This window comes from Pseudophryne corroboree, chromosome 2 (genome assembly GCF_028390025.1).
Source record: "Pseudophryne corroboree isolate aPseCor3 chromosome 2, aPseCor3.hap2, whole genome shotgun sequence".
Classification (NCBI taxonomy): Eukaryota; Metazoa; Chordata; class Amphibia; order Anura; family Myobatrachidae; genus Pseudophryne; species Pseudophryne corroboree.
This window is the reverse complement of record NC_086445.1, coordinates 816,118,531-816,139,296: the sequence shown is the minus strand read 5'-3', so window position 1 is coordinate 816,139,296 and position 20,766 is coordinate 816,118,531.

The following is a 20,766-nucleotide window of genomic DNA, read 5'->3' as shown; positions in this document are numbered from 1 at the left end:
ATTCCATTTTGAATTTGAATCTTTTTATGTACAGGTTTGGGGATTTCAGATTCAAAATAGGTCTGACCGAACCGTCCGGTTTCGGGACCACAAATAGGGTGGAGTAGTAACCCCTTCCCTGCTGGTTCAGGGGAACCCTGATTATTACTTGCTGTAGACACAGCGTTTGAATTGCAGCTAAGACTACATCCCTTTCCGATGTGGAAGCTGGTAGGGCCGATTTGAAAAATCGGCGCGGGGGCACCTCCTCGAATTACAGTTTGTAACCCTGGGAAACTATTTCCAACACCCAAGGATTCAGGCCTGAGCTGACCCAGGCCTGGCTGAAAAGTCGAAGAAGTGCCCCCACCGGTGCGGACTCCCTCAGGGGAGCCCCAGCGTCATGCTGTGGGCTTTGGAGTAGCCGGGGAGAACTTTTGTTCCTGGGCACCTGCCGAAGCAGGTGCTCTTTTGCCTCTGCCCTTACCTCTGGCGAGGAAGGAGGATCCCCGACCTCTTCTGGGCTTGTGCGACCGAAAGGATTGCATCTGATAGGGTGGTACTTTCTTTTGCTGTTGGGGAATAAATGGTAAAAAGTTTGATTTACCTGTTGTAGCTGTGGAAACCAGGTCCGTCAGCCCATCCCCAAACAATACATCTCCCTTATAGGGTAGAACTTCCATATGTTTTTTGGAATCTGCATCACCCGTCCATTGGCGAGTCCATAAGGATCTTCTCGCAGAGATAGACATGGCATTGGCCCTAGAAGCCAGCAAACCAATGTCCCTTTGAGCATCCCTCATAAATAAGACTGCGTCTTTAATATGGGCTAGAGTTAAAAATATAGTATCCTTATCCATCTTATCAAAATCAGCTGTCAGGTCATCTGTCCAAGCTGAAATCACGCTACACACCCATGCGACGCAATTGTCGGTCTAAGGACTGCTCCAGTATGAGAATAAATACACTTTAAGGTAGTCTCTTGCCTGCGATCGCAGGGTCACTAAGGGCAGCTGTGTCAGGAGACGGTAGCGCCACTTTCTTGGACAAGCGCGTCAGGGCCTTGTCCACAGTGGGAGGTGATTCCCAACGCTCCCTGTCCTGTTTAGGGAAGGGGTATGCCATATAAATTCTTTTGGGTATCTGCGGTATCTTTTCCGGAGTCTCCCAAGCTTTTTCAAAGAAATCATTTAGTTCATGAGATGTGGGAAAATTTATAATCTGTTTCTTTCCCTTAAACATGTGCACCCTTGTGTCGGGGACAGAGGGTTCATCCGCAATATGCAACACATCCCTTATTGCCACAATCATACACTGAATGCTTTTTGTCACCCTAGGGTGCAATTTCACTTCGTCATAGTCGACACTGGAATCAGAGTCTGTGTCGGTAGTAGTGTCTTGTGTTAAGGGACGCTTTTGAGACCCCGACGGGCCCTGTGAGTCGGTCCAATCCAAGGATTGACCCCCTGATGTCCCCCCTAATTCAGCCTTATCAAGCCTCTTATGTAAGGATGCCACACTTGCATTCAATATATGCCAAATGTCCATCCATTCCTGAGTCGGCACAACCGACGGGGACACACCACTCATTTGCTCCACCTCTTCCTTGGAAAAGCCTTCCGCCTCAGACATGTCGACACCACGTACCGACACCCCCCACACACAGGGATTAACCTATAAGGGGACAAAACCCCAACCAGGCCCTTAGGAGAGACAGGGAGAGAGAATGCCAGCACACACCCAGCGCTTAATAACACTGGAAAAATATGACCAGATAGCGCTTTTATATATAAAATGACCAGATTCCCACTCACTGCGCTCAAAATGCCCCCCTCCTCTTTTTTCCAGCCTGAATGTTAAGCAGGGGAGAGACCAGGGAGCCAGCGTTTTCCTCATGCAGCTTCTGTGGAGAAAATGGCGCTGGTTAGTGCTGGGGATCAAGCTCCGCCCACCTGACGGCGGGCTTCGGTCCCGGTGATTTTTTTATAAAAAATGGCGGGGGATCGTAGAATTACTGCCCAGCAGCCTAATCTACCTTGTCAGTGCCCAAATGTGAGGTTTATTGCTGCTGTGTGTGTGTGAATGGGAGAAATGGCGCGCAGCTTACCGCTGCGCGCCTTACCTCATGAAGATCTGATGTCTTCTGCCGCCTATGATGTCTTCTGCCTTCTCATACTCACCCGGCTTCTATGTTCGGCATCTGTGAGGACGGCGGCGCGGCTCCGGGACGAACCCCAGGTGAGACCTGTGTTCCGACTCCCTCTGGAGCTAATGGTGTCCAGTAGCCTTAGAAACAGAGCCCAACCGTTAAGCCAGCCCTGCTTCTCTCCCCTCAGTCCCACGATGCAGGGAGCCTGTTGCCAACAGGATTCCCTGAAAATAAAAAACCTAACAAAATTATTTTTCAACAGAAAACTCTGGAGAGCTCTCTGCAGTGCGCCCATTCTCCTCTGGGCACAAGATCTAACTGAGGTCTGGAGGAGGGGCATAGAGGGAGGAGCCAGTGCACACCCATAGTAAAAGTTCTTTTTAGGTGCCCTGTCTCCTGCGGAGCCCGTCTATACCCCATGGTCCTTACGGAGTCCCCAGCATCCTCTAGGACGTAAGAGAAAATAATTTTTATACTGGCGGGGGTAGGACTGTGCCTCAGCAACTTATGTCCCCTTTTTAGCCAGTTTTATTAGGTCTCATGCTGCCCAGGGCGCCCCCCCACACACCATGCTGTGCCTGATGGGTAGCATGGCGCGCAGCGTTCCCGCCCGCTGCGCAGTACCTTTTCAGCAGTCACGATGAAGATTACTTCTTCTTTACACTCACCTGTCTTCTGACTTCTGGCTCTGCAAGGGGGTGACGGCGGGTTGTGGGAGTAAGCACATAGCCGCAGCTAGTGTTTAGTACCCTTCAGGAGCTAAGGTCCTGTCAGCCAGAAGCAGAGCCATGAAACTATTCAGGAAGTTGGTTCCTACTTCTGCCCCCTCAGTCCCACAAAGCAGGGAGACTGTTGCCAGCAGTCCTCCCTGAAAATAAAAAACCTAACAAAGTCTTTCAGAGAAACTCAGTAGAGGTCCCCTGGAGTGCATCCAGTCTGCCTAGGCACATTTTCTAAACTGAGGTCTGGAGGAGGGGCATAGAGGGAGGAGCCAGTTCACACCCTTGAAAAGTCTTAACGTGCCCATGGCTCCTGCGGAACCATCTATACCCCATGGTACTGAAGTGGACCACAGCATCCTCTAGGACGTATGAGAAAATAAAACAGGAAAGCTTATGGCTGCTAAAAAACAGCAGCCCCCTGACCACGGCCCGGCTCCTGCCGCACCAAACAAAAAACTGATTTGCCTGGGCCAGGAGGTGGGGATATATGGATGGGCCTGTTGCATGCTGGGAGCCCGAAAAGCTTTAACCGTTTGGGGCAAATCAGCTGTAGCTTCATCATATCCCAATGTTATCTTCTGGATAACATTGCAGGAGATGACCCTGCAGGAGAAATGTATTATATATATATATACAGACCCCTTGAAGAAGTCTGTTGAGACGAAACGCGTTGGGCCTATACTGACCACCCACTATTTACAAGCTAAGTTTTTTGAATTCCTATCCGTTTAAGTGTATTTTTATTGCTTATTTATGGACAAAAAGTTTTTTATGCTTGTTCTTTTAACCATTCTTGGAAACTGTTTTTACTCTCATATATATTAAAATTTTTATAAATTTTTATAAAAAAAACATTTTTTGGCTCCTAATTTTAAGCTTTAAAAACATAGTTTTTAGCCACACTCGTCGCCAGTACCCCTATCCCCCCAGTTTTATATATATACACACATATACATACACATATATATACATACATACACACACATATATATATATACATACATACATATACACACACATACATACACTCACCTATTTCCAGTGTAGATCGGTTCTCTTCATTTCATGTAGCATCCAGGGGATAAAGAAAGAAAAAAACCTGCATCAACCCACTCCACATTTCGAGGAAAGAATTTATTGTTTAAACACGGTGTGTCATACCACCTCACACCTCGAACATGCCGCAGAACGTGGCATTCAATAGAACACCAGCCGACGGCATGAAGAATATGCAGCAATATGCTGACATAAAGCATAACACAACCTGTGTGTAAACACAACCAATAACAGCATACCGCATGCCACGGCATGAATAACGTCAGCAACAGGCTGACTTAAACGCAACACACCATGTGTGTAACCATACCCAATAACTGGGACGGGCGCCCAGCATCCTCTACGGACTAAGAGAAAAGGATTTACCGGCAGGTATTAAAATCCTATTTTCTCCTACGTCCTAGAGGATGCTGGGGACTCCAAAAGGACCATGGGATTTATACCAAAGCTCCAAACAGGGCGGGAGAGTGCGGACCACTCTGCAGCACAGATTGAGCAAATATGAGGTCCTCATCAGCCAGGGTATCAAACTTGTAGAACTTAGCAAAAGTGTTTGAATCCGACACAGTAGCTGCTAGGCAAAATTGAACCGCCGAGACTCCTCCGGCATCCGCCCAAGAAGAGCCCACCTTCCTGGCAGAATGGGCCTTCACCGACTTCGGTAACAGCAATCCAGCTGTAGAATGAGCATGCCAAATCGTATCAATTTTGTTGGGAGCATACAGGATAAACAGAGCCTCTGTTTCCCCAATCTGAGCCGTTCTGGCGACATAAATATTCAAAGTTCTGACTACATCGAGAGACTTCGAATCAGCCAAGGCTTCAGTAGCCACTGGCACCACAATAGGTTGGTTCATGTGAAAAGCAGAAACCACTTTTGGCAGAAATTGTTGCCGAATTCTCAATTCTGCTCTATCTACATGGAAGATCAAACAGGGACTCTTGTGAGACAAAGCCGCTAATTCCGACACCCGCCTTGCGGACGCCAAGGCCAATAGCATGACCACTTTCCAAGTGAGAAATTTTAACGCAACCTTTCATAAAGGTTCCAAGCAGTGTGACATAAGAAACTGCAACAACACGTTAAGGTCCCATGGCGTCACTGAGGGCACAAATGGAGGGTGGATGTGCAGCACTCCTTTCAAGAAAGTCTGAACTTCTGAAAGGGTGGCCAAATCTTTTTGAAAGAAAATTGATAAGGCCGAAAACTGCACTTTAATGGAGCCTAACTTTAGGCCTGCATCCACACCTGCTTGCAAAAAATGGAGAAACGACCCAGCTGAAATTCTTCTGTAGGAACCTTCTTGGATTCACACCAAGACACATACTTCCTCAAATCCGGTGGTAAAGCTTCGCCGTTACTCCCTTCCTAGCCTGAAGCAACGTGGGAATGACTTCACTGGACATACCCTTTCGGGCTAGGATATGGCGTCCCACCGCCATGCCGCAAATCGCAGCCACAGTAAGTCTTGATACACGCCCGGTCCTTGCTGTAACAGATCCTCTCGTAGAGGAAGAGGCCAGGGATCTTCTTTGAGTAAGTCTTGAATATCTGGATACCAAGCCCTCCTTGGCTAGACCGGAACCATGAGGATCGCCTGAACACTTTGTTCTTATATTTACGACCTTCGGAAAGAGTGAAAGTAGGGGGAACACATAGACCGACTGAAACACCCACGGTGTCACGAGGGCGTCCACTGCTATTGCTTTAGAGTCCCTTGACCTGGAACAATTTTCCTGAAGTTTCTTGTTGAGGCGAGACGCTGTCATGTCTAAGTGAGGAATTCCCCAAAGACTTGTCACTTCTGTGAAAACTTCTTGATGAAGACCCCACTCTCCTGGATGGAGATCGTGTCTGCTGAGGAAGTCTATTTCTCCGTTGTCTAAGCTAAAAACTTTTGCGGCTTCTGCCATTGCCGCTTCGCTCTTCGTTCCGCCCTAGCGGCTTACTTACGCCACTGCTAAATCGTCCGACAGAATTAAGACTGGCAGATCGCGAAGATGATGTTCTGTTGTAAATAGCTCTTAATTCCAGAATGCTTATTGCAGACAAGCCCTCCGGCTTGACCTTTTTCCCTGGAAATCCTTTCCCTTGGAAAGACTGCTCCCCCGTCTCGGAGACTTGTATCCATGGACACCAGGATCTAATCCTGGATCCCGAACCTTCATCTCTCTAGGAGGTGAGAACTGTGAAGCCACCACAGGAGAGATATCCTGGACCTGGAAACTAGGATTAATTTCCGGTGCATGTGCAGGTGAGACCCGGACCACATATCCAACTGGTCCCGCAAAAACTACTCTGGCAGTTGACATGCTCACCGAATGGCCTCGAAGGCCACAACCATCTTCTGCATCAATGGAACGTATTGATGGGTTTACACTGTTGCAAATCTGATCCGACTCCAGATCCTCAGATCTCTTATGTGTTGAAGAACTGTCAGAGAGAAAAAAACAATTTGTACCACTTGTTTCTTGACCTCGCCGTAGTCAGGAGAGCATCGCAGTACAGAATAATAATGGCTCTTATTATTGAAGGAAAACCATCATACTGCCATCACTCCGGTGAAATGGCAATGACAATCCTGAATAGCAAACCCAGGTAAGGTTAATGCGGATGAAACCGCATTTAAACCCTCTTTCTTCTTTACAGGTTGGAGATCCCTGCCCTGAGAGATTCCATCTTGTAGTTCAACTTCTTAAGTAGAAATCTTTTCGTGATTGTTCTGATCGAGCTGTCCGGGCTCAGAAGCACGAAAAAGCTTGAATAACAGCTTTTTTTTTTTTTTGTGGCAGGGACAGCAGGACAATGTCCTGATCCTGATCCTACTCTTGTATGGCGTCACATACTACCTTCCCGTCCAGTGGAGAATCGGTAAGATCTATTTGAAAAACAGTGAGGGGAATCATCTGGAAACTCCAGTATGTCCCCCTCTGGACTCTATTCTTAACTCACTGGTCCAAGTCCATTCCAGGACTGACTGAAGAGTATTAGACGAGTTCTCACCGGTGTGGGCTCCAGCAACACAGGCACAGCAACATGCGGTGGATGTGGTAGAAACAGAGGAGGATATCTGCTTCTGTGAACTTGAAAAGGCTGCAGACCTCTTACCTTTTCACCTTCCAGTACCTGCAAAGAAGGGGAAAAACCGGTATCCAACCGGTCCAAATGACTGCATCCTACAAAAAATGCGCCACCAACCGTTGTGAGGGAACATAGCTTAAGAAGGTAGACTTACCAGTGGTATCTGCCGAGATCAACTTAACAAAGCCATCCCCAAACCAGGTTACACCTTCATAGGAAAGATCCTCCAGTATTTCTCAGAGTCAGCCTCAGCATTCCCTTGGTGAAACCACAACACCCTCCTAGTCGAGACGGCCATGTAATTGGCCCGCGAACCCAAGAGTCCCATACCTCTTGTAGTCGCACGGCAGCATGCTGCAATGTTCTAGATAAGACCCAACTGAAGGAATATCCCATCTCTCCCAGGGTAATTATATCGGATGACAAGGTAACCGACCATTTCTGAATACAAGCACTCCCCATGTGTATGTAATGCAAATATCATCAAAGCATATAATTAAAAATAAGAATTTACTCACCAGTAATTCTATTTCTCGTAGTCCGTAGTGGATGCTGGGGACTCCGTAAGGACCATGGGGAATAGACGGGCTCCGCAGGAGACTGGGCACTCTAAAGAAAGATTTAGTACTATCTGGTGTGCACTGGCTCCTCCCTCTATGCCCCTCCTCCAGACCTCAGTTAGGGAAACTGTGCCCGGAAGAGCTGACATTACAAGGAAAGGATTTTGGAATCCAGGGTAAGACTCATACCAGCCACACCAATCACACCGTACAACTCGTGATAACTTTTTACCCAGTTAACAGTATGAATAACAACCGAGCATCACTCAACGGATGGCTCATAACAATAACCCTTTTAGTAAGCAATAACTATATACACGTATTGCAGAAAGTCCGCACTTGGGACGGGCGCCCAGCATCCACTACGGACTACGAGAAATAGAATTACCGGTGAGTAAATTCTTATTTTCTCTAACGTCCTAGTGGATGCTGGGGACTCCGCAAGGACCATGGGGATTATACCAAAGCTCCCAAACGGGCGGGAGAGTGCGGATGACTCTGCAGCACCGAATGGGCAAACGCAAGGTCCTCCTCAGCCAGGGTATCAAACTTGTAGAACTTCGCAAATGTGTTTGAACCTGACCAAGTAGCAGCTCGGCAAAGCTGTAAAGCCGAGACCCCTCGGGCAGCCGCCCAAGAAGAGCCCACCTTCCTCGTGGAATGGGCTTTCACTGATTTTGGATGCGGCAATCCAGCCACAGAATGAGCCTGCTGAATCGTGTTACAGATCCAGCGAGCAATAGTTTGCTTTGAAGCGGGAGCACCCAGCTTGTTGGGTGCATACAGGATAAACAGCGAGTCAGTCTTCCTGACTCCAGCCGTTCCGGTTACATAAACCTTCAAAGCCCGGACTACGTCCAGCAACTTGGAGTCCTCCAAGCCACGAGTAGCCGCAGGCACCACAATAGGTTGGTTCAAATGAAAAGATGACACCACCTTTGGCAGAAATTGCGGACAAGTCCGCAATTCTGCCCTGTCCATATGGAAAACCAGATAGGGGGCTTTCACATGACAAAGCCGCCATTTCTGACACCCGCCTAGCCGAAGCTAAGGCCAACAGCATGACCACTTTCCACGTGAGATACTTTAGCTCCACAGTCTTAAGTGGCTCAACCAAGTGGGATTTCAGGAAATCCAACACCACGTTAAGATCCCAAGGTGCCACTGGTGGCCCAAAAGGGGGCTGAATATGCAGCACTCCCTTAACAAACATCTGAACCTAAGGCAGCGAAGCCAGTTCTTTTTTGAAAGAAAATGGATAGGGTCGAAATCTGGACCTTTATGGACCCCAATTTTAGGCCCATAGTCACCCCTGACTGTAGGAAGTGCAGGAATCGACCCCGCTGGACTTCCTCTGTAGGGGCCTTCCTGGCCTCACACCAAGCAACACATTTTCGCCATATACGGTGATAATGCTTTGCTGTCACGTCCTTCCTAGCCTTTATCAGCGTAGGAATAACTTCATCCGGAATGCCCTTTTCTGCTAGGATCCGGCGTTCAACCGCCATGCCGTCAAACGCAGCCGTGGTAAGTCTTGGAACAGACAGGGCCCCTGTTGTAACAGGTCCTGTCTGAGAGGCAGAGGCCATGGGTCCTCTGTGAGCATTTCTTGCAGTTCTGGGTACCAAGTCCTTCTTGGCCAATCTGGAACAATGAGTATTGTTCTCACTCCTCTTTTTCTTACTATTCTCAGCACCTTGGGTATGAGATGAAGAGGAGGAAACACATAAACCGACCGGAACACCCACGGTGTTACTAGTGCGTCTACAGCTATCGCCTGAAGGTCCTTTGACCTGGCGCAATATCTTTTTAGCTTTTTGTTGAGGCGGGACGCCATCATGTCCACCTGTGGCAGTTCCCATCGATTTGCAAACTGCTCGAAGACTTCTTGATGAAGTCCCCACTCTCCCGGGTGGAGGTCGTGCCTGCTGAGGGAGTCTGCTTCCCAGATGTCCACTCCCGGAACGAACACTGTTGACAGTGCTTGCACGTGATTCTCCGCCCAACGAAGAATCCTGGTGGCTTACGCCATTGCCACTCAGCTTCTTCCGCGGAGGCTTGCATCTGTGGTCACCAGGAACCAGTCCTGTATGCCGAACCTGCGGCCCTCGAGAAGGTGAGCACTTTGCAGTCACCATAGAAGAGACACCCTGGCCCTGGGGGACAGGGTGATCAGCCGATGCATCTGAAGATGCGATCCGGACCACTTGTCCAGCAGATCCCACTGAAAGATCCTCTCATGGAACCTGCCGAAGGGAATGGCTTCGTATGACGCCACCATCTTTCCCAGGACTCGCGTGCAGTGATGCACCGACACCTGTTTTGGTTTTAGGAGGTCTCTGACCAGAGTCACGAGCTCCCGAGCCTTCTCCTCCGGGAGAAACACCTTCTTCTGTTCTGTGTCCAGAATCATGCCCAGGAAAGGCAGACGCGTCGTAGGAATCAGCTGCGACTTTGTAATATTCAGAATCCAGCCGTGCTGTCGCAACACTTCCTGAGAGTGTGCTACGCTGATCAACAACTGCTCCCTGGACCTCGCCTTTATAAGGAGATCGTCCAAGTATGGGATAATTGTAACTCCTTGCTTCTGAAGGAATACCATCATTTCCGCCATCACCTTGGTAAATATTCTCGGTGCCGTGGATAGACCAAACGGCAACGTCTGGAATTGGTAATGACAGTCCTGTACCACAAACCTGAGGTACTCCTGATGAGGTGGATAAATGGGGACATGCAAGTAAGTATCCTTGACGTCCATAGATACCATAAAATCCCCTTCTTCCAGGCTTGCAATGACCGCTCTGAGCGATTCCATTTTGAACTTGATTTTCTTCAGATAAATGTTCAGGGATTGTAAATTCAAAATGGGTCTTACCGAACCGTCCTGTTTCGGTACCACAACCATAGTGGAATAGTAACCCCTTCCCTGTTGAAGGAGGGGAACCTTTACTATCACCTGCTGGAGGTATAGCTTGTGAATTGCCGCCAGCACTACCTCCCTTTCCATGGGGGAAGCTAGCAAGGCCGATTTTAGGTAACGGTGAGGGGGGGGGGGGGGGGGGGGGGGTGTCACCTCGAATTCCAGCTTGTATCCCTGAGACACAATTTGTATCGCCCAAGGATCCACCTGTGAGCGAACCCACTGGTTGCTGAAATTTCCGAGACGCGCCCCCACCGCTCCTGGCTCCGCCTGTGGAGCCCCAGCGTCATGCGGTGGATTTAGTGGAAGCCGGGGAGGACTTTTGTTCCTGGGAACTGGCTGCATGGTCCAGCTTCTTTCCTCTACCCCTGCCTCTGACTGTGGACACGAGGTCCGAGAGACCGTCCCCAAACAATTCCTCACCCTTATAAGGCAAAACCTCCATGTGTTTTTTAGAGTCGGCATCCCCTGTCCATTGCCGAGTCCATAAGACCCTTCTGGCAGAAATGGACATTGCATTTATTCTAGAGCCCAGCAGGCAAATGTCCCTCTGGGCATCCCATATATATAGGACGGCGTCTTTGATATGACCTAGGGTTAGCAACACAGTGTCCCTGTCCAGGGTATCTATCTCCTCTGACAGAGTATCTGTCCATGCTGCTACAGCGCTACACATCCAGGCCGAAGCAATGGCTGGCCTCAGTAGAGTACCAGAATGTGTATAAACAGACTTCAGGATAGCTTCCTGCTTCCTATCTGCAGGGTCCTTTAGGGCTGCCGTATCCTGTGACAGGAGGGCCACCTTTTTAGATAAGCGTGTCAACGCCTTGTCTACCCTAGGGGAGGATTCCCAGCGTAACCTGTCCGCCGGTGGGAAAGGATACGCCATAAGTCGCTTTTTGGAAATCACCACTTTCTTATCAGGGGAACCCCACGCTTCTTCACATAATTCATTTAATTCATGTGAAGGGGGAAAGGTCACTGCACGTCTTTTCTCCCCAAACATATAAACCCTCTTGTCAGGGACAGGGTTATCCTCTGAAATGTGCAATACCTCCTTCATTGCAATAATCATGTAACGGGTGGCCTTGGTCATTTTTGGCTGTAAATTTGCCTCATCACCATCGACACTGGAGTCGGACTCCGTGTCGGCATCTGTGTCAACCATCTGAGATAGTGGGCGTTTATGAGACCCTGACGGCCTCCGAGTCGCAGGGTCAGGCACGGGTTGAGCCCCCGGCTGTCCCAAGGCTGCAGCTTTATCAAACCTTCTATGTAATGAGCTTACATTATCATTTAAGACCTTCCACATATCCATCCAATCAGGTGTCGGCACCGACGGCGGCGACACCACATTTATCTGCACTTGCTCCGCCTCCACGTAACCCTCCTCATCAGACATGTCGACACAGACGTACCGACACACTGCACACACACAGGGAATGCTCTGACTGAGGACAGGACCCCACAAAGGCCTTTGGGGAGACAGAGAGAGAGTATGCCAGCACACACCACAGCGCTATATAACCCAGGGATTTACACTATAATAAGTGATTACCCAATAGCTGCTGATTTTATGTCTTTTGCGCCTAAATTTATGTGCCCCCCCCCCCCCCTCTCTTTTTCCCTTTCTATACCTGGATACTGCAGGGGAGAGCCTGGGGAGCTGCTTCCAGCGGAGCTGTGAAGAGAAAATGGCGCTGGTTAGTGCTGAGGAAGAAAGCCCCGCCCCCTCAGCGGCGGGCTTCTGTCCCGTTTTCCATGTGTAAAAATGGCGGGGGCTCGGACATATATACAGTGCCTGACTGTAACGGGAACGGACGATCAAGGTCAGGTACCTGTGTTCGTTCCCTCTGGAGCTAATGGTGTCCAGTAGCCTAAGAAGCGCAACCTAGCTTCAGTGAGTAGGTTTGCGTCTCTCCCCTCAGTCCCACGTAGCAGAGAGTCTGTTGCCAGCAGAAGCTCTCTGAAAATAAACAACCTAACAAAATACTTTCTTTACTAGCAAGCTCAGGAGAGCCCACTAGGAGCACCCAGCTCTGGCCGGGCACAGATTCTAACTGAGGTCTGGAGGAGGGGCATAGAGGAGGAGCCAGTGCACACCAGATAGTACCTAATCTTTCTTTAGAGTGCCCAGTCTCCTGCGGAGCCCGTCTATTCCCCATGGTCCTTACGGAGTTCCCAGCATCCACTAGGACGTTAGAGAATATTACAATTTCTTTGTTTCTGCATGTGTAAGAAACTGATTACTCATTTTTAACACACACAAACATGGCCCAACAATAATGACATTCATTTTGGCACTGAATTATCTAAATTCGAACACAACATATTAGGACTGAATGTTTTGAGTTTATGTCCGAAAGACTGATAATAACAAAACAATAACCATTTCAAGGATGTTCTGGTTGCCAATTAAAACATTGTATGACAACTGACGTATTTCAGGTTCTGAGACATACATGGTGTATTCTGATTGGCTAAATGTATTGGCAAGCATGATTCTTTTTCTTAAGCTATAAAAATAAACCTGTGAACGGCCCCTAGCAGGTCATTTATGATTTGCTTAGGTTACACATAATCCTGTGTCATCTTTTCATTCACTGACCTCCAACCGGTTGCAAAAGGAACAGAATTCTGACTGATTACTGAAGAGAGTTAATAGACCAGACCAGAAGAGGTTAAAATACCCTAACATTTTGGGCGCTCGTCCGGGATATTCCAGCATCTCCTCCACTGGCAACAAATCCTCTGATCTTTCAGGAACCGCTGAAAAAAAAAACAGGTAAGTGAGATTTAATGTGTAGATTTCTACCTGCTCACTTGACTCAGCGTTTCTTGAAATCTGGGGAAGTCCAGTTGGGAAGATCAGAGAATATCTTAAAGAACCCAGTGTCAGTCAGAAGAAATTTTTTAAGGTACCATACATGTATGTTATATTGTTAAATTGTGGGTAAATATCTTCAGCTAATTTGTCACATGTGTACAGGGGGAATTAATCAAATATCCAGAAAACTTTTACATTTTTAAAAGGTGGCGTATGGCCAAGGTGTATTCTAATGCTGATAAACAGTTTGAATTGATAAATAACCAAAGAGGTGTATGCAAATCTTGTACCTGTGTTGTTGTGTTAAGAAAATACAAAGGGTCTGTAGCACCGAGATTGGTGGCAATTACAAGCACTGAAGTCTCATTTGGTTATGTGGAAAATGATGATGAATTTTATTGTACAATAGGTTGTCATTTAAAAAGAGAATTGTTGGAACATTACATTGAGAATGATTGGTCTAACATCATAACCTATTGGCCTAGGAACCACATAATCCCAGGTCTAAGACCTATTTGCCCGTACAGCCTCAAACAGCTGCCGTGGACACAGATAACAGACATAGCAGTGAGAGGGTATCCAGAAGACAGAGAAACCAGATATGAGAAGTGGTCGTCTGTCAGAAGATAGCACTTATTGTCATCCTTGTTTTTGGATCCTTGCACTGTTGTATGTACTCTGCCAATATGCTTTTGAAAAGGTGGGGGGGAGTCGGGTGTCTGCTGAATAATGAAACCAGTGTCAGTAACTAGATTCTCCTGCACACATTGTACTGTATATATTGTATGTCCCTATGCAAGACAGTTAAGGGGTAGGATTGGGTCAGTAACAAAGAACAGCTACTGTCTGAAAGGAAACGAGGGATAAAATTAAATGGTAAACCCAATAGAAAGGAGACTCAGGTATGATAACCTGCGGTGCACAGGACACATAATTTTCCAGACACAAGGTGAACGAATTCCAAGAATAGTGGGGAGTTTACCAAGAACACAAGGAACAACAGGGGTACTGGTACAAGCAGCAGTCTATATAGGCAGGGGGATAGACCCTTGGAGTAACTTAACAATAATATTAGGGACGCATCTCAGTGATCCAGAAGAAATAATCTATTATGCAGGTCTCACTTGGGGAGCAGTACTAATAGATTTTCCACCAATACAGGGAGGAAGGGGCAACACTACAACCCCAGTCATTTGTCCACAGACGGATTTAAGGAGCTCTTTAGGTACAAGGATAGAAGAGATTCTTCAGAGTCAGCATCTCACAAGGAGATTTTAATTCCCTCATAAGGGGTTACTAAAATACCACATCAGGAGGGGTTCCGCGCACGTTCACCCAGGCATGGGAGCACGGTCTGTAAAGATGTCAGGTCCCGACAAACCCGTGGATATTGTTAGTAACAGGGAGGCGAGGAAAGCTCTGAAAGGAGATTTTAAGTCCCTCATAAGGGGTTACTAAAGTACCACATCAGGAGGGGTTCAAACCCATGGATATTGTTAGTAACAGGGAGGGTAGGAAAGCTCTGAAAGGAATAAGAAAAATTTTCAAAAGAGCAGGTTTTCCGTCAGAAGGGACACTAGACTTAGAGAAATGAAAAAAAAAAAAAAAAAAATTGCCTCCTGTAACAAGAGTTGGATAATTAAGCATGACTGTAGAGATCAAGTATCCATCTGGATCACTGTAGCAAAAGAATTAGAAGCAGAAAATAGAAGAAGAGATGAGGAAAATGATTTCCCCATTGTACCAGAGTACCCAATAGCACCACAACCAGCATTAAACTCACTGCCTGTGATTCCAGCAACAGCACCTCCACACCATACCCCACCCCTATACTCAGACATGCATGCACACCCAGGTACCCCTAGTATGAACAGAATTGGATCATCTGCAAGCTCACTAACAGTGAAATTGAAAAGAGATGAACCAGGAAAAGAGTGGCGAATAATCAGCCCTATCTTGAAAGGAACTGTGGTTGAAAACCCGAATGATTTACCTGAGCTATGTGTACAGAGTATGCCCCAGTGTCCTGATACTTTATCACAAGAAATCCCAACAAGATCAAACCAAAGAAACTGGCCACCTAAAGCTCCCCTCATGTTTCAACGAGTGGTGGACACCTGGAATCAAGCTATGAGTCCAGTAAACAATAGTCCACAATCAGGAACTATAGGCGAAAGGGTGCAAATCAGGCGGAGAGGAGAAGCAAGGGATCAAGACACAGCCTCTACAGCTTTTCATGCCCAGGTACATAATGTACAGAACAGAGTGACATATTTTCCAGAAAGATTGTGTCCGGTATGTCAGTTTTGCATTCCAGAAGGATATGAACATTGCCCAAATTGTGGAAACTGGATTTCATCACATGAACCGCCATGCCAAGATAACTATGCAACTAGAAATGCTGAAAGACGGTCATCATTGCCTATTTCTCTGTATCCAGTACAAGTGCAGAGAATACGCAACACAAATGATGCAACCAGGGTGGATGAACCATACATCGTACAGAGCCAACACCACAAACCATGGTATGGCAACGACCTCGCAAATATAGTTGCAGAGTCCCCAGATCCTAGAAAAAAAAAAAAACAGCAGCATTTTATGCCTATATGAAAAAAATTCAAGCCATATGGACACCAAAAGGAATTAAATTTTCCAGTAAATTACCAGAGAAGGTTCATCAACAGATGGAAGCAGCCATACAGATATATCATACAAGACAAGATTCCAACCCAGCACCAAAACAAGATTTGGCTGATGTATCTGACTGGTTAAAGGCAGTACCAGAACAACTCTGGTCCAAAGGAAAGAATGATGTTGGACACATGCGGGTTCAGCCAGTACAGCTACAGCTGAAACCAGGAACGCAACCAGTATCAATCAGACAATATCCTCTTACAGAAGCACAATCAAAGCCATAATCCAGCAAGTGGAACAATACAAGAAGGTGGGGGTTATTAAAGAATGCAGATCCCCTTTTATTTTTCCTTTGTTTCCTGTGAAAAAACGAACTAATACAAATGAATGATGCTTCTTCTGCCAATATGAAGTACAAGCGTCTTCAGGTACTCCCCAGTGAACATAATGTCTCCAGAGGAAAGAGCAGAAGGTATGATTACAGTCACCTTGCCCACTGGAGAAATACGTTTGTGCCTAATGAATACTGGAGCCAGCACACGCAGAAGACAGCAGAGGGAGATACCACAAGAACTGATGATATCAGAAATTCTTAAAAGGACAGGAGATGCAAGAACTACAGTCACCAATACCAGCCCAGTTCTTGACCTCAGAGTACATGTCCAGTGACTTTGCTGGAGCACAATGTACTAAAGCTTATCCAAGGAGAATACAGTACACACCAGCAGAAGTTGAACTTTCCAGCAACTTATCAAAGGATAGAACAAAAAGCCATTAAGAAGCAAGTTAGAACAGAAGTTCAGTATTGGCTCATTCCCGCAGTACCAGTTGTAGAAGAAAGTAAGCAATACTACTGGACCAGGATAGCCCTGTGGAGGGGCTATATCACCAAGTGATTTATCCACAAAACACACAGCTAAATACAGGATGTAATGAACTGCTGATTGCCACCACTACTAAAAGAAGTACCAAGAAGGGGCAGTGTCCTTAGTGAAGTTTCTGGAAGAACAAGACTGCAGAGCCTCAGAAGGAGAAATTGCAGCTAGTCAAGCAAGAGGTAATCTTCCTAGGACACCCAAGGTACCCGACATCTAACAAAAGTGAGAAGGAAAAGATTCATACTGCAAGCCAAGATGCCAACTAGTGTCAAGCAAGTCAGATGATCATTCCTGGGCCTAGTAGGACACTACAGAACACGGATACCTCTAGCACCAGTCTACATGCAAGCATTGTATGACAACACTGAAAGGGAGGAGGGTCCGCATCCTACATACAGCAACAGATGAATGAAGCTATTGAACAATTGGAAACAGCAGTTGCCTCATCTCAAGCCCTAGAACTACCTGACTATTAAAGAAGGAGGCCATACATAGAAGTCCTTATGCAAAATCATGGACTGAGGTGAAGACCAGTGGCCTACAACTCAAGCAAGCTTGACAGCAGTAATCAAAGAGCACCTACCGGCATCAGAGCAGTGATAGCAGCAACAGTCCTAGAAGAGTACAAGAGCACAGACACAGTACTGAATCAGTAGTCCTAGAAGAGGACAAGAGCACAGGCATAGTGCTGAATCATGAACTTATCATCCAGGGTCCACATGCAGGTACAGAGAAGCTTCAACAAGCAAGAACCAAACACCTGTCAGTGGCAAGGCTGACCATGTATGAAGTAGCACTGCCAAAGTGCGACAAGTAACCATCAGAAGATGTATTACCCTCAACTCAGCAACCCTTTTCCAGCATTAATCAATAAAGGTGTTGAATCTCAAGATTCAAAAGGAGGGAAAAACAGATTATCTACTGATGAATGGGAAAGCAAGAAGTTGATGATAAGGACCAGGAAGGTGGTCCAGAAGAGCAAGATACAGACAGATCATTATGGATGCATGACCAGAGGGATGGTTCAGAAGAGGAAGAGAATAATTCTAGCAATCAAAATTTTTACTTTTCCTTGTGTGGCGTTAATGCAACAAGAACCTCAACTTGCCATATGTTACATACACAGCCCTACCTAATGCTCAGCAAGAGCTATATGTGGATGGATCAAGGTACCATGAGGATGGAATTCCTTATACAGGAGTAAGTGACCACTGAACATGGAGTTGTGGATTCAGGATCCTTACCATCCCAGTACAAGAGTGTGGGCCAGATATGGAAAAGCAGAGGCTTCAAGAAGGCAAGTGGCGAAGACATACGACATGCTTCACTGATCAGACACCAGTTCAGAGCTCTGCAAGGGCCACAGAAAAGGTTGCAGTAATGAAGATCCAGGCACATGCAAGAAATGACACTCCTGAAACAAGAGGCAACAATCTGGCAAGATGCTGAAGCCAAGAGGGCAGCAGGAAAGGCAAGTCTATCCAGTAACCATTCCAGTGCCAGACTAGAAACGCTGATTGAATTTTAGAACCAAGCAGGAGAGGGTGAGAAAGTAGCCTGTGGATAAAGAAAGCAACCAAACAACCAGTAAAGGTAGCCATCTACACCACACATACAGAAGTAACAGAAAGAAGCAAGACCTCAAATGCCTGATCTACAGGATTTGAAGAAATTTCAGGCACAAGCAGGTCCCGAAGAAAAAGCAGCATGGCAAAGAAGACGACACTGGCTTATGAAAATTAGAAGAGAAGTTATACTTACCCAGAAGCTTATATCCACATAGGTGTTAAGTCAGCCATGGACTCACACACCTGGGAGAGGATCAAATGGAAAATTTAGTTAATGGAAGATGGATAGCTCCAGGATGTTATCCAGCCACAACCAAGTTTGTACAAGCCTACTAGATATGTAGGCCTACTGGAAATGTCCAATCCAGGACAGAAGGTCAAGTCAATCCTTGAAGCAATCCCAAAAAGTTATTTTCCATTTCAAAGACTGCAAATTGACTATATCTAACTGCCAAAAGATGTATTGGTAGCTACAGACATTTTCAGTTATTTGCCAATGGAAAAAGCCACAGCAAAATCAATAGCTAGAAAATTAGTACCAGAAGTTATAGTAGCAGATAGCTGTATTTATTTCATAAAAGAAATAATGTAGTACATAAGGTATGATTTGGGAATACAACAGGCATTCCATGTATCCCCCACAGATTAGTGGGTGTGTCACAGAAACCACCAGGGGATGCTAAAGTGTTTATTTTTAGTACTGGTTAATATTAGAACCATATTCAGTAAAATCATAGGTTATTCACCTTATGAAATATTGTTTGGGTCAGCTCCAAGAACAGGTTGTTATTATCCACAACAGTTACAACATAATCATGGTGATTTAACAGGTTATGTACAGGAGGTCTGTAAAACATTGACTAACCTCCATTGCCGAGTGTTTTCTTCCATTCCAGACCCAGAAGGATCAGCTACGCATAAGCTAAATCCAGGAGATTGGGTCTATTTAAAGAGACATGTGAGAAAGACCTTTGAACCAAGATATGATGGTCCATATCAAGTGCTGCTAACCATGCCTACCTCAAATTAAGGTGAAAGGTCGTGATACCTGATTACACGCCTCCCACTCGAAGAAGCTGACAGTGACTCTCCAGCCAGAAGAATGAAGTTGCTTATCCTTTGGTTGTTGTTAGGGGTAATCCCCAAGGTTTGGGCTATAAATCCAGGGGACTGGTTTACTGAAAGGGAATAGTTCAGGCCTAGTGTAGGTAGAATAGGGAGAAAAAGTGGAATCAAAAAGAGGGGAAATGATGGTGTAGGAGCTTCCGCAGTATAGCAAATATATTGATTCACGCTTTTTCGCATTTATTAAGATATTTACTGTTAATCACAAAATGTGTTCATGTATCCTTAAATATATTGCACAGCTATTCAGAATACTATATACTTTGAATATCTTGTTTAAAGCATGAATTGTTCAAGGACAAGGCAACACCAAATGTATCCAAGGCGGACAAAGCAACATCAGATAAATACAAGGCTAATTGAGAAGAATGTTTTGAGTTTATGTCCGAAAGACTGATAATAACAAAACAATAACCATTTCAAGGATGTTCTGGTTGCCAATTAAAACATTGTATGACAACTGATGTATTTCAGGTTCTGAGACATACATGGTGTATTCTGATTGGCTAAATGTATTGGCAAGCATGATTCTTTTTCTTAAGCTATAAAAATAAACCTGTGAACGGCCCCTAGCAGGTCATTTATGATTTGCTTAGGTTACACATAATCCTGTGTCATCTTTTCATTCACTGACCTCCAACCGGTTGCAAAAGGAACAGAATTCTGACTGATTACTGAAGAATAGACCAGACCAGAAGAGGTTAAAATACCCTAACAGGACCTTTTTAGCCAACTCAATTGTGTTATTCTTGTAATGTTGTATAGAGAAGAAAGGTAAAAGAGTTAACAATCACATTGTAATTTGTATTGTTCATGGATGAATCTGCATGGCTGCCAATTAGTCTGCCTGCAGGATATAAGAATGATTGGAATCTAGAAAGAGTAATGATTAGAAAAAAAATCAAGTGGTCTTGTTACTGCATGCTAAAGATATTCTACATGGCTGCCAATTAGTCTGCCTGCAGGATATAAGAATCATTGGAATCTAGAAAGAGTAATGATTAGAAAAAAATCAAGTGGTCTTGTTACTGCATGCTAAAGACATTCTGCATGGCTGCCAATTAGTCTGCCTGCAGGATATAAGAATGATTGGAATCTACAAATAGTAATGATTAGAAAAAAATCAAGTGGTCTTGTTACTGCATGCTAAAGACATTCTTCATGGCTGCCAATTAGTCTGCCTGCAGGATATAAGAATGATTGGAGTCTACAAAGAGTAATGATTAGAAAAAAATCAAGTGGTCTTGTTACTGCATGCTAACATCA